Source organism: Bombus vancouverensis, unplaced genomic scaffold, assembly GCF_051014615.1.
Source record: "Bombus vancouverensis nearcticus unplaced genomic scaffold, iyBomVanc1_principal scaffold0031, whole genome shotgun sequence".
Classification (NCBI taxonomy): Eukaryota; Metazoa; Arthropoda; class Insecta; order Hymenoptera; family Apidae; genus Bombus; species Bombus vancouverensis.
Window position 1 is genome coordinate 624592 of NW_027468922.1, and position 13821 is coordinate 638412.

General features: G+C 40.1%; 1 long non-coding RNA gene across 1 annotated transcript in view; it reads right to left on the minus strand.

Annotated features, from left to right (window-relative positions):
- Nucleotides 1-507: 507 nt before the first annotated feature.
- The window catches only part of LOC117153161 (uncharacterized), an 84007-nt gene continuing 70693 nt past the window's right edge, over nucleotides 508-13821 (minus strand). Inside the window, exon 4 of the long non-coding RNA XR_013061058.1 lies at nucleotides 508-739. This is a non-coding gene — a long non-coding RNA (uncharacterized LOC117153161). The remainder of the gene's footprint in view (nucleotides 740-13821) is intronic.

The following is a 13821-nucleotide window of genomic DNA, read 5'->3' on the forward strand; positions in this document are numbered from 1 at the left end:
TACTTCATCTGGCGTTTCACCGGGACCTCTTCTCCGCCGATGTTCACCGACAGTCCGGGAGGAGGTGTTCCTCTTCGTCGCTGGTCGAAGAACCACAGTGCCTCGGATTTGGCCGGCGACACCGTCAGGCCGAGCCTTCGAATGGCGCGCACCGCGCACCGCGCACGCCACGGCGTCCTCCGTGCGATTCGCCGTGTCGTGCCACCACCGTCCCCCGGCCAGGACCAGGGTGTCGTCGGCGTAGCACACCATGCCTCCCGGGGGCATCGGACATCGGAGGACGGAGTCGTAGGCCGTGATCCAGAGTATCGGTCCCAACACCGACCCCTGCGGAACGCCGCGCTCGATCCGTCTTCTTTCCTCCCCGTTCTTCCCGGCGTAAACGATGTATCTGTCTGTCAGGTACGCTCGGATGATCCCTACCAGGTACGCCGGGACCTCGAAGTGTCACAGGGCTTCCACGATCCTGGCCCAGGGGCTCGAGTTGAAGGCGTTGGTGACGTCGAGTGATACCGCTACTGCCACCCCTTCTCGAGAGACCTTGTCCTCGGCCATGGTCTTCACCTTCTTCACCGCGTCCACGGTCGAGCGGCCGCGGCGGAATCCGTATTGGCTGTCGTGCCATCCGGGCGCCCTCTCGGTCATGTGAGCCTCCAGCCGGGCGGCGATGATCCGTTCGAGCATCTTTCCCACCTCGTTTCAGTTAAGTACTGCTTGGAAATCGATGGTTGTCGTCGATCTATGCGAGCATGCAACAGACGTGAAATATAATGCAAAAAAAAATCAGTGAGCAACCTTCGGTCAAAATAGAATCGTCAAAGATGCAATAAGCTTTCATAAAGTTAATGCGACTACCCGTTCTAAAGTTACTGCTGGATTGTTTCCAGAGAATATGAAATAGGACAGTCTGTCATGTTCTTCCGTCAATTAATCTTAAAGCCTTCATTAGAATTTCATGGAAACACAAATATCAGGCCGTGCGTCTACAACCTAGTTGTACAATTTGCAAATTACGTTCCACGGTATGATATTAACGATTTTTGTGGCATCAATCATATTACGGTTAGATTTAGTTTAAACCTAAGACTATATATATGTTTTAATTATAAACTCGTCAATAATACATTTCGCTACATCGCGTTCCAGCTTGAGGAAAGAAAAGGGTGAAATATCGTAATAAATTTTTGTATTCGATACTCTAACTTTAATTACAAGGAACACTCGGATCAATTAATTAAATACAACTACTATAAAATTGACATATTTTCTTCCAAATATCTACCTAGATAAAAATCGATCAAGGATCTAACTAAACTAACGACGCGTTTATCAATAAATATCGCATTGACGGTACATACTGATCCTTTTGGTTGAGAAATTGATCAAACTTGAAATATCAACGGTAGGTATATCGTAGCGACGATCCGAGGACGCCCTTAGATATCATAATATTTTTACTTATTCTTTTACGCGTTTTCTTCTTCTTACTAAGGATAAAATATCACATTTACATTGGCAAGGATCAAATTGACGTCAATTTCTTTTTCGTTGATTCGATGATCGTGAAAATTTTTACTTGACATACAGTACACTAATGATGTTGAAATTTTTCTTTAAATCGAACAACGCGCTAAAATTGGGCAAAATCGATTGAAATCCCTGTACGAAGCGAACGCTATAAAGTTCATAGAAAGTTAATAAGGGTTCGGAATAACGCTAACAAAATGGACTGTGAACTCGAGCACGCCCTACGCGATTCATTCGTATCGTGCATTAGGAGGAAATATCGTCGATCAAAGGTCATTCACTCCGTAGGCGGATACACGGTCAGATACACGGAGATTATTTGCGAAGGGCATAAAACAGCGAAGGGCGTCGTTAAGGGCATCGAAAGGAGAGCAACCACAACCATAGAACGCATAACGTAGATGGCATAGTAATGGGAACATAGGGGAACCATAATTCCATTGTACGTGCCTATCCATCCAAGCTGCTTGCGGGGGGTAACTCTCGCGGGAAATTCGAGCGTATTAAAAGTCTCGATCTAGGCCGGTTTGATAGATCGGCTGTCTCGAAATGGTTACCGACGCCAGTGTCACAGACGAAATTCGAGCAACTGTATATAACAAACCGAAATTCCGAACGCCTTATCGCGTGTGACCGTCCGGTCAGCATCTGTTCTCAGCCGCCTGAGTGGCATTCGATCACTCCAGCCGTTCTCCGAATTTTACACTAAGTATAAACAAAACCTTCTCCCACTCCAACGAATGGAAGAATATAAATGCTCCCTTCAAAATCATCCAGTCAGTCTAATAAAAAAATTCTTAACTAATCCAAGTATCGAAAGTGTATCATCGCGAACCGAAAAAATTGTATAAATTGAGTAAAAAATAAAAAGAACTTAATCTCCTTTTCGGAAATTAACAAGTTCCTTATTTTTACCTTAATTTTACACGATATTTTTGGCGATCCGTGCCAGGATCTATTCACTTCAGTGCAAACGAAATTACGATTTCGGCGTACGCGCATCATTGAAGATCGAAGGATCAACGGACCCAGTGCGAATCTTTGCTACTACGAGGCCCTGCAGCAACTTTCAACGTTCCATTACGGTGAAACTAGACGAGAGGACTACGGTCAGCGCAGAGCAAGCCTACGAATAAGATTCGGAATCTAAAACCAACCAGAGAGGAAACATCCCTGAGACTCCTCAACGGTCATAACTACTACGGTAAGCTGAAAAATCTGGATTCATTTTCACGATACCGTGTGAGAAAACCCAGTTTCTCAAGCGCTTCGAGTCCAAATAGCAACAGTAGTTCAGACTCAATAAGCTCAATTAGAATCATGCCCACATCACGAAAAGACAAAGTCGAAACTATTGAAACCGTTTCTACAAACGGAGGTACGGACAATTCGATTCGTGCCATACTCGACGTAATTCAAAAACAAATTGAAATTCTTGCGCAACGTGTAGAAGAGACACAACGGACGGCCGACAGTGAAAATAAGAAGCGTGCAGCGGAAATAGAACTATTAGGCAAAAATATCTCTAAAATAAAAATAGGACGCGACGCTACTACAGAACTAGGCTCCCTTATTACTATGGACGAATCTGTTGCCGCGAGAGATAGAACTTCCCCACCATGCGTTCCAATTCGAACAGAAGAAGACAACCATCCCTCTTACGAAGACCGTCCACCGCAATTCGCCCCTCCGAGCTTACGGGCCAAAGACGCGATAGTATGTATTCCGCAATTAAACGGCGAAGACAATATCGGAGTAGAAGAATTCATACGCGAAGTACGCGAATTACGAGCCATGTGTAGCGAACCCACGTTACTATTAAAAATGATCAAAATAGGGAAAATCACGGGTAAAGCCGCAATGGCCATCTGCAATATATCGATATACGAATACGGACACCTGTACGATGCCCTAAGACGAAACGTAGCCACCCAAGACTCTGTTAGAGAACATCAAGACCAGCTACGCGAAACGAGACAGCGTCACGACGAAAGTGTGCAAAGTTATATCATCAGGTTCCGCAGAGCACTCAATAAGTTACAATACAGTATAACGAACGAATACCGTGACGAAATTACTAGACGAGCTATGAACGACAGGATTTTAAAAGACTCCGTGATCGATTTTATCCGAGGCCTGAAAGGCGAAATAGGACAATTACTACTCGCCAATCCACCATACAATATCCTTGAAGCCGAAAAGAAAGCCACCGACATCGAGCGATTCTTCAGGGAAGATCGAAATCGACGACTAAAACCAATAGAACGATTACGACTTCCTGAGCAGCAACGACTAACAACCAATAATCCTAATCAGATCACTAAAAAACCAACTCCAACAACCAATCCAATGCCAAGAAGCTTCCGACAAACCGAACAAATACCACCTGCCCAAAGGACACAATTAAAATGCTTCAAATGCAACCAAATCGGACATGTCTCCAGTCAATGTAAAAATTTTCGAACACCCAGCCAATTTCCGAGACCACCAGCAGTCCACAATCTCGAGACACACAAGGAAGAAATAGAGGAACCAACAGACCAGACCTACGAATTAACGCCACAACAGGAAGACTACCCACAGTACTTTTACGATCCGACGGACAGCGACATAAATTCCTCATTGACAGCGGAGCAGGAATTAATATACTCAAGCGAAGATGCGTATTACGACCAAGAATAACAAAAGAACGGAAATTCTCGATGGGACACTCTAAATTTAAAACCAACGAACACGCTTTGATAAAACTATTTGGCAAAACTCTAGAATTTTTTGTGGTAGAAGACAACTTTCCAATTATAGAAGACGGCATACTCGGTTTGCCAGCCCTATCTAAATTCAAATTTGAACTCTCGAATCAACAATTAAAACTTGACAATAATATACTTTTATTGCAACAGGAAAACGACGTACCTCCAAAACAAGCAGTGTCAAAAACAGCCTACCTGGAAGGAAAACCGACAACGATATGCTTTATCAATGGTGGTGAGTGCCCAGCCAAAATGACTAATTTTATCGAAAATTCAAATACGTATGATCAAGTCTCCACGTTTAAAGATTTAGTTAGACTTTCGCATATAGAGAAAACCCTCCGTGAACCAATCGAAAAGATATTGCTGTTCTACCTCGACGTATTCAATCTAGAGACCGACTTATTTCCATGCACTAATCTTGCTAAACACACAATAACGTTAAAAGAAAATAAAATCATTAACACAAAATCTTACCGACCGCCTGAATGCCATAAAGAAGAAATCAAACGACAAATGGACGAAATGCTACAAAAGAACATTATAGAACCATCTGATTCTCCTTACAATTCACCAGTCTGGGTAGTACCAAAAAAGGCAGACGCCTCAGGGAAACAGAAATGGCGAATTGTAATAGACTTCAGAAAAATAAACGAACTAACTGACCAGGACGCATATCCATTACCTGACATAGACGACATACTATCCCAACTAGGCAACGCAAAATTCTTCTCAGCCCTCGATTTATCCTCCGGATTCCACCAAATCCCAATGGACATCGACTCTAAAAAGTACACAGCATTCTCCACACCACAAAGACACTATCATTACAATAGGATGCTATTCGGTTTAAAGAATGCACCTGCAACATTTCAACGCATGATGGATACCGCGCTAAGAGGACTCATAAATAAACATTGCTTCGTATATTTAGACGACATTATAATATTCGGACAGTCGATTGAAGAGCACAATAGCAACCTCGCGATAGTATTGCAACGCCTACGCGAACTCGGACTCAAAATACAGCCGGACAAGTGCGAATTTCTCAAACCAGAATTAGAATATCTTGGACATATAGTAACCGTCGAAGGTGTAAAGCCAAATCCCAAAAAATTAGAAGCCGTTATCAATTTCAAACAGCCACGTAATCCCACAGACATCAAATCGTTCTTAGGACTAGCAGGTTATTACCGTAAGTTCATCAGAAACTTTTCTAAGATCGCGAAACCATTGACCGAACTTACAAAAAAGGAGACACCATTTCATTGGACAGATAAAACCCAGGAAGCATTCCAGACATTAAAAGACAAACTCTGTTCATCACCCGTACTAAAATTCCCCGACTTTGCGAAACCATTCACATTAACGACTGACGCCAGTAACGAAGGTATAGGTGCAATCTTATCACAGGACGGATATCCATGTTGTTATATCTCGCGAACTCTAAACCCACCGGAACGAAATTATTCCACTACAGAAAAAGAACTTTTAGCAATAGTATGGGCCGTGAAACGCCTCCGACAATATCTGTTAGGACGGAAATTCCTCATCCGAACCGATCACCAAGCACTAAAATGGTTACAGAATTGCAAAGAGCCCTCATCACGCTTGATGAGATGGCGATTAAAACTAGAAGAATACGAATACGACATAGAATACACGAAAGGAAAAGATAATACTGCAGCCGACGCACTATCTAGAATACATGTTCTGACCAGACGACGCGAAAATTTGAACATAGAACTCGATAAAAAATATCACGATTGGGAAAAATCTACCGACGCGTTACCCAAAATTCTCAAAATGACTCCGAACCGTAAATCTTTCTATCAATTATCCAAAACAGAGCTAGGAAATTACGACAGAATCGAATGGTTAACTAAATTAAACGAAATTATTCATATAAACGAAAAGATAGGTATAGGCGACGATAGTTTCACAGAGACCGAAAAGAACGCGATCAAACAAATTTTACTATTCCTGAACGACACCGTAAAAGAATTAAATTTTGCATGGGAACCAATTCAAACATATAGCGACGAAGAAATAGACGAATTATTGAAAGAAAATCACGATTTAGTAGGACACCCCGGTATACAAAAGACATACGATCGCATTCGTGAACGGCACAGAGTACCAGATTTGATGAAACGTATACAACAACATATAGAATCATGCGACACCTGTCAAACATCTAAAACTACACGTATCAGACCGCGCGAAGAACCTTGTATCACCGACACACCCCTCGAACCAAACGATAAAATTGCTATGGACTTATTAGGCCCACTGAAAAAGACGAAAAAAGGCAATCAGTACATTCTATCCATACATGACGAATTGACAAAATACTTAATACTCGTACCACTAAAAACTCAGCAAACGGAAACAATTTGGAACGCACTCTTGAATCATTACATTTACATCTTTTCCGCTCCAAAAAAGATATTAACTGACCGCGGACAGAATTTTATATCTAGTTTAATGCAACAGTACGAAGACGCGTTCAAAATCAAACATATCAAAACGACATCCTTCCACCCACAAAGTAACGGATCGTTAGAACGGACACACGCAGTAATAACAGACATGTTAAAATCGATACAGCGAAATTCGGATGAAGAATGGGACGATCAACTTAACTTTGTATGCCTTGCATATAACACAATGATACACGACTCTACTGGTTACACGCCATTCGAACTCACATTCGGACACCAAGCCAATCTTCCCTCCACAATATCCAAGAATCCCCAACGCACATACGCAGACGAAGTCACGTTCCGCAAAAAGGAATGGGACTCTAGACTCCGACACGCTCGCGAAACATTGATCAAAAGTAAACAGCGATATCAGCGCGATCAAAAACGTAAAATTATAAAACCTCAATCAGTTTTCAAAGAAGGAGACTCTGTTTTAATACATAACGATCATAAAAGGCATAAACTTGATGTGGAATGGTTAGGACCGTACACGATTGATAAAGTATGTACTCCATACTATCTGATTCAAGACAAAAAGATACACGGTAATCGTTTAAAACCTTACTTTCCAGGTCGACGCTCCTCTTTGCCGGAATAGTATCCGCGCAAATAAATATTACACCATTAGAAGGAAACTCTGTATTCGTAGAAAACATAGGAAAAGGATATTTATACAGCGACACTGCCAATGTAATAGTAGGATTAGACACTAGCGACATATACGAACAGATAAGCGCAATAGAATCATATAAATTAACAATAGACTCACGTGCAATCAGCAAACAATACGTCGAAGAGTTAGGCGGATTACAAAATCGCATCAATAACCTAAAACAACTCGCAAAACACTTGAAAGCGTTAACACATACCCGGAGCACACGAGGTTTGCTTAACATCATAGGTTCCGTATCGAAAAGTCTGTTCGGGACTCTCGACGATGATGATCTTACGCTCATAAACAAAAATATGGACAAACTATTCGATGATAATAATAAAATCAAGATCATAATAGCTAATCAAACAGCACTTATTAGAAAAATTGTAAACTCAGAAAACCTAAACCACTTAGAGAGATCATATAGTGATATATTAAAATTACAACAGCAGGCAAATATCGATAGATCTATGCTTAAGATGATCATGAAAGTCGACACCGCGATGCAAACTTTACACTTCCAATTAGATGAAATACTTAACGTCATGATATTAGGCAAACAAGGAATAATTAGTCCACAAATACTTGACCCCAATGAATTCAAAGAAAATTACGCCAAGGCAATAGGTAGCCAGATGTACAACACCGCGATTTCTGCCAAAACCGAACATTTTCAATTCATACTCGACATCAGTGATCTTAAAATCTTCACAATAGATGACAAAATATTTTTCAAAATCATAGTACCTTTAGTCTCTAACACAGAATGGAACATATTACAAGTATATCCTATCCCGAGTAAAAGAAATGGAGTATTTCTGGCTCCAGTAGTCGAACATCAGATATATTTAACTTCAGGTCTTTCATTTATAAACGCTGATATCGAGTATTTCAACAAACTTTGTAAGAATCGAGCCGGAACCACTATATGCAAACAAACACTACCAATCCATGACAGAAATTCAAAAACCGATTGTCGCAGCGAAATAATAAATTTCAAACCACACATTGAACATTGTCAAATAACTGTACTTAAGATTGAAGACATTAGCTTTATACCGCTCAAAACTAGCAACTGTTACATTGCGATACCAGCAAATCCGATAGAAATAGACACAATTTGCCAAACGAAACATACCTTACAAAAACTTGACAAGCCTTCCATCATAAGAGCTAACACTTCTTGCGATATATTGTACAAAGACGAACACATGCGTATAGGCGAAACAAAAAACGAAGTCATATACGAAATCAAAACAAAAACCCTAGCGCTCAAAACAAACGATAGTTTCACTCATCTATTAGATAAACTCGAGCGAGCACCGAAAATAATAGATAATTTACAAGGCTATAAAACAACGATCGATAAAATAGGCGACGAGATAGAAACTCTTAATTTCGAACACAGAATTAAAAATATACAGTATTGGGGACTAACCACGCTCCAGATATTAGGGTACATAGCATTAGGCATACTAGGTATATATGGATTAAACAAAATAGGGGTATTCAAATGCATCAGGAAATGTATACCGAACAAATTATGTATCAATTTATTTTGTTGCCGAAATGAAACTGTAATCAACAGCCACAATGCGACAGCCCCACCAGTACCACTCACCCTGGGCTCAAAACCCAACATCTATGTTCCAACCAACACATACCACTCAGATGGAGAGGAGGAATCAGCTGTAATTTTCAAGCCACGTCAAGTCCGATTCCACAAAAGTCTTCTGAAGAAAACTTGAGGGATCAAGTTCAATCTAAGAAGGGGGGAATGTCACAGACGAAATTTGAGCAACTGTATATAACAAACCGAAATTCCGAACGCCTTATCGCGTGTGACCGTCCGGTCAGCATCTGTTCTCAGCCGCCTGAGTGGCATTCGATCACTCCAGCCGTTCTCCGAATTTTACACTAAGTATAAACAAAACCTTCTCCCACTCCAACGAATGGAAGAATATAAATGCTCCCTTCAAAATCATCCAGTCAGTCTAATAAAAAAATTCTTAACTAATCCAAGTATCGAAAGTGTATCATCGCGAACCGAAAAAATTGTATAAATTGAGTAAAAAATAAAAAGAACTTAATCTCCTTTTCGGAAATTAACAAGTTTCTTATTTTTACCTTAATTTTACACGACACCAGCGTCGTTTTAGACCGCATCCCCTAAAGAATTCGTTCATGTAGTTGGAAATCGGCTCTTTTTCTTGCTTTTCACTTATTTTTATCAATCAGGTTATTTCCTTTACAGAGACTACTTGGAATTCTGCTTTTTCTACCAGATGGAGCATGAAACACGAGTAAACGTCGAGTAATCACGTAGAATAGAGTAGACTTTACGAGTTTGCTGGTGATTCAGAAAAGTAATTTGTCAAGAACAACGTCTCGAGTTCGTTTCATACACTTTCGTTCACGAGTCGATCGATACATCGAAACATACGTTAGATAAAACAGGATAGTAATAAAATATCGCAAACGATTAATACGATTTTTCCCTATTTTCCTTACAATACAGACAATTGATAAGTATCGATATCATTTCGTACGTAAAATACACGTGAAATATACTAAAATGTGTTTATCCTAGGTGCGCTGAGAAGAAGTCTCCAATGACATATGGACAGTAGTGTAAAAAATATCAGTGATATTACCTTTAACGGTATGCGGATACTTTCTCGTAACATGACAAAGTCGTATCTCTCGAAACGATAAGAAATACAGGAAAATTTTATTTAATAAAATTCGATGGTTTCGAAGTGGCGCATCGTGTGGTATGAAAGTAGGAGGAGCGTTGTAAACATTTCACTTGTATCATTTTGCGTTCCAAACGTTCTTTTTCGTCTGTATAAATAAAAAGGTACCGAGAATCTTTTGTTAATATTTAACACGCACATATTTAACAAAAAATGTCAATGTCAATTAAGTTTTGTTTTGTAAAAAAATGTCTTATTCGAAAAGTTGGATATTACTGTATTGATAAATTCAACAAAAAGATCTCGCTGGTTTTCTATAAAATAGCGAATATGACCACATCGATACGAACGAACTACCGCTACGTGTCACGCGTGTGAAGTAATTTAACATATTTTCGGTGCCGGTGATGTACAGACTTTGTTAACTGACAAGTGAATAAGTGTTCTAGTTAAAGTGCAGAAAATGTAATAAACTAGCTTCGTATATCTCACGGGAGAAACGTTTTTGCCTATATCAGAGCGAAACAATGAAAGCTTTTAACGCGTCAAAATATGTAAAATTATTGTTAAAGATACGATATCTCGTTCAAAACACACAATATTTTGTACAATAAATTTCAATTTTACACGTCACTTTATTTAAAACCAAAGAATTTCCAAAAATTAATTTTAGATTATGTTTGGCTATGCAATTTGCGATATGAAAGATATAAAGCAGAAATATATAACATAAATGACTTTTACTAAATATTTTAACAAATTTTATTTTAAAAATTACTCGATTCGTTCGTTTCTAGAACAAGAATATTTAATATAATATCGCGCAATGAAGTTTACATTCTCAATACCAATATAAATAGTTGTTGTAACATTTCTGTAATATCGTGATGTAATATGTTCACAAAGAGTGGACAATAGAGATGTTAATCAGACAGAAAAGACGATTGTGGCTTAACTTGAACTATTCATACCAAACGTACAGAAAACAGCGCAATCCACACTCTCTCGGCAACGCCACTCGCAACCTCCGTCTCCGCTCGACTCGCGCTCTGTTTCTCGACTCGCACACTGTTTCTCGACTCGCACACTGTTTCTCGACTAACACTCTCTGGCCGTTGTCCCATTCTGTTGTCCTTTTCCTAGGCCCACCGCACACGTGTTCCGCAGACGCTCGTGGCCAGGGTCACGTAGGTCTTTTCCACGAAACTATGCACTTGAAAAGACCGATGACACATTGATGGGCCCGACGGCGCCTCGGCTCTCGCGACACTGTTCATAGTTCGTCCGATATTTCCCAGGCCTTTCGTCCACGATACTACATTTCTGATATATATTTAATTGTAATTTAATAAAACATATATCGATTATGTTTATAATAACAGCCAGTTGTCATTTTTTATAGAATTTTCGTTCTCATTGAGCGAAATATCAATGAAACGCTTGTACGTTTATTGAGCGCGGAAAGAAAAAGCGGAACAAGGCGACGGTAGTGACTAATGATAAAAGTGCTATTTAAATCGCCGTCAATGCTATGAATCGTTTACATTACTTTCGAGGCGTGTATTTCGTTTTCTAATTTGTATTACATTTAAAGCGTTAATCGAATAAAAGCGGTGCAGCGTGTTCGTTGCAAATGACGTTTCTTCTCCTTCGTCGTTCTCTTCTGCAAAGTCATCAACGGTTGCTTGTTCGTACGAAAAGATTTACGTAATTTGCACACACGTTGATGCTCCCTTTGCAATTACGGAAGATGTGGTTTTCCATCCGTGTTTACGTCTCTATACATATTTCTATGTACACGTATACAGAAGAGTCGATGAATTTTTTAAGATCTAAGATTCACGGTACGTACACGGCAATCACATCTTAACATACACGAGCTGAAACAGAAAGCATCAGATTTCACGGAAACAAGGTGTTATTAACCCCTTCGGACTCTTTCGAAAGTTTCCGCAAACAGTTCACGTAACGTTAATTGCGTCAGAAACATTTCCATTGCCGATTGTGTTTAGTCAATGGCTTTTCGCTTAATTGGAAAACGTACTTCCGAGTGAAGCAATTAATGCCCGTAAATGGGAAAAGTAATCGACCGAGCGAAGGTCGACGTTAAATATTCGTCACTTATTCAATCCCATTGGCTTTCGCATTCTTGCTCGTTCTTTCCCGTTCTTGCCCGTTTTTTCCCTTCTTTCTCCTCGGTGCAATGAACTTTGCCATGTAAATCGAGAGAAACAGATATGAAATAGAAATAAACTCGCCCTTTTGTCAAAAGTATATGGAAAGATTTATGGTCGAAGGTGATTTATCTCGAGATGTACTTTAGGTGGATGGTTTTATTTTTGGTAAATTATTTTCAAGTCCATGAATCAAAGAACGATTCCATGAATCGAATAACAGAGAAAAAAAGCGACGATGAATGTTTCGTTTAATACCTAGCGTGAAAAAGAACGTGTGGTGAATTATTAATAAAACTAATCGCATAAATTACTTCGCGCCCAAAAATAAAAAATCGAACGTTAACGGTCTGACAATTTGATAAAACGTTTTCTATTCGATTTTTCACGATTAACAGTAAAAATAGCAAAAGCTAACGGAGTAAGATTAACGGAAAGAATTTCAGTTTTTTCCTAGTTAAATTAATTTGTAGAAAATTAACTTATATTCGTATTATCGATAATTATTTCATAATCACTCGATGAAATATTTAAATATTATTATCTGTATCTGATTTGAAATTTGATCGATTTTGTTTAGGGGAATTCCATACGTTAAGAAAATTAATTACAATTGCTCCAATAAGGTTGAAAAGCACGTGAAACTAAACGACAGCCTAAATTCTTGCGAAACGTTTAATAGATGTTCGTACGAATCGGTAAATATGTTGGATCTCGCGCTAACGAGCGAAATAAACCAAGAGAAGATAAGGAGAAAGCTCGGAAATTTTAGGGAAGGGAATGCAAGAAAATCAGATTTGCATGCTTCCGCGAGATTATTTTCGTGGGAATGGGTAGAAATCAGCGGAGTGCCGACGTCGACGTCGACGTCGCGCTTCCTTCCCCTTTATAATGCCGCAAAATAATAAGAATTTCGTCTGCTTAGTCCCGTGGGTGCTTACATTCCTATTTATGACGACAGTATCTCGGCCTCTTTATGCCAGCTACTAGCAAATATGCACGGCTCGATCCCCGAGTTGTCGAGTATTTTCTTCTTCGGACTTCCTTGTCCAACCTTGCGGCAGAGCAACGATAATGGAGACAAAGTTACGCATTCTCCAGTCGATTCGCCCATTCTCGTCTTTTTCATTTTCCGCTTAGCAATGATAGAGGCGCAAACTGCGTAATCACTGTTGGAATACAACGATATCAGTCGCATGCGGATAGAGTGTCTGATCGTACAGATTCTTCCATTCGTTGCCCAGCGCCATCCCCACCAGCGTGCGTTCGTGAGATGCACCACGGCAGTTAGCACGCTTTTTCAAAAGGACGCCGGAAGAAGCGTGAGGATATGGATGGAACATTCTAGACGGGCACGTCGAGAAGCTACTAGAAGGTTCTGTGCCACATGTGACGCCACACAGACACCCACACAGGTCACACTCATTACTGCATAGAGAGTGGGGCTCTAAACCTTTTCAAGGGCCATGGGTCACTAAGCCAGTCTGTGAATAACTAGCCAACTGTCTACATTCCAGAACGCACATTTATAAC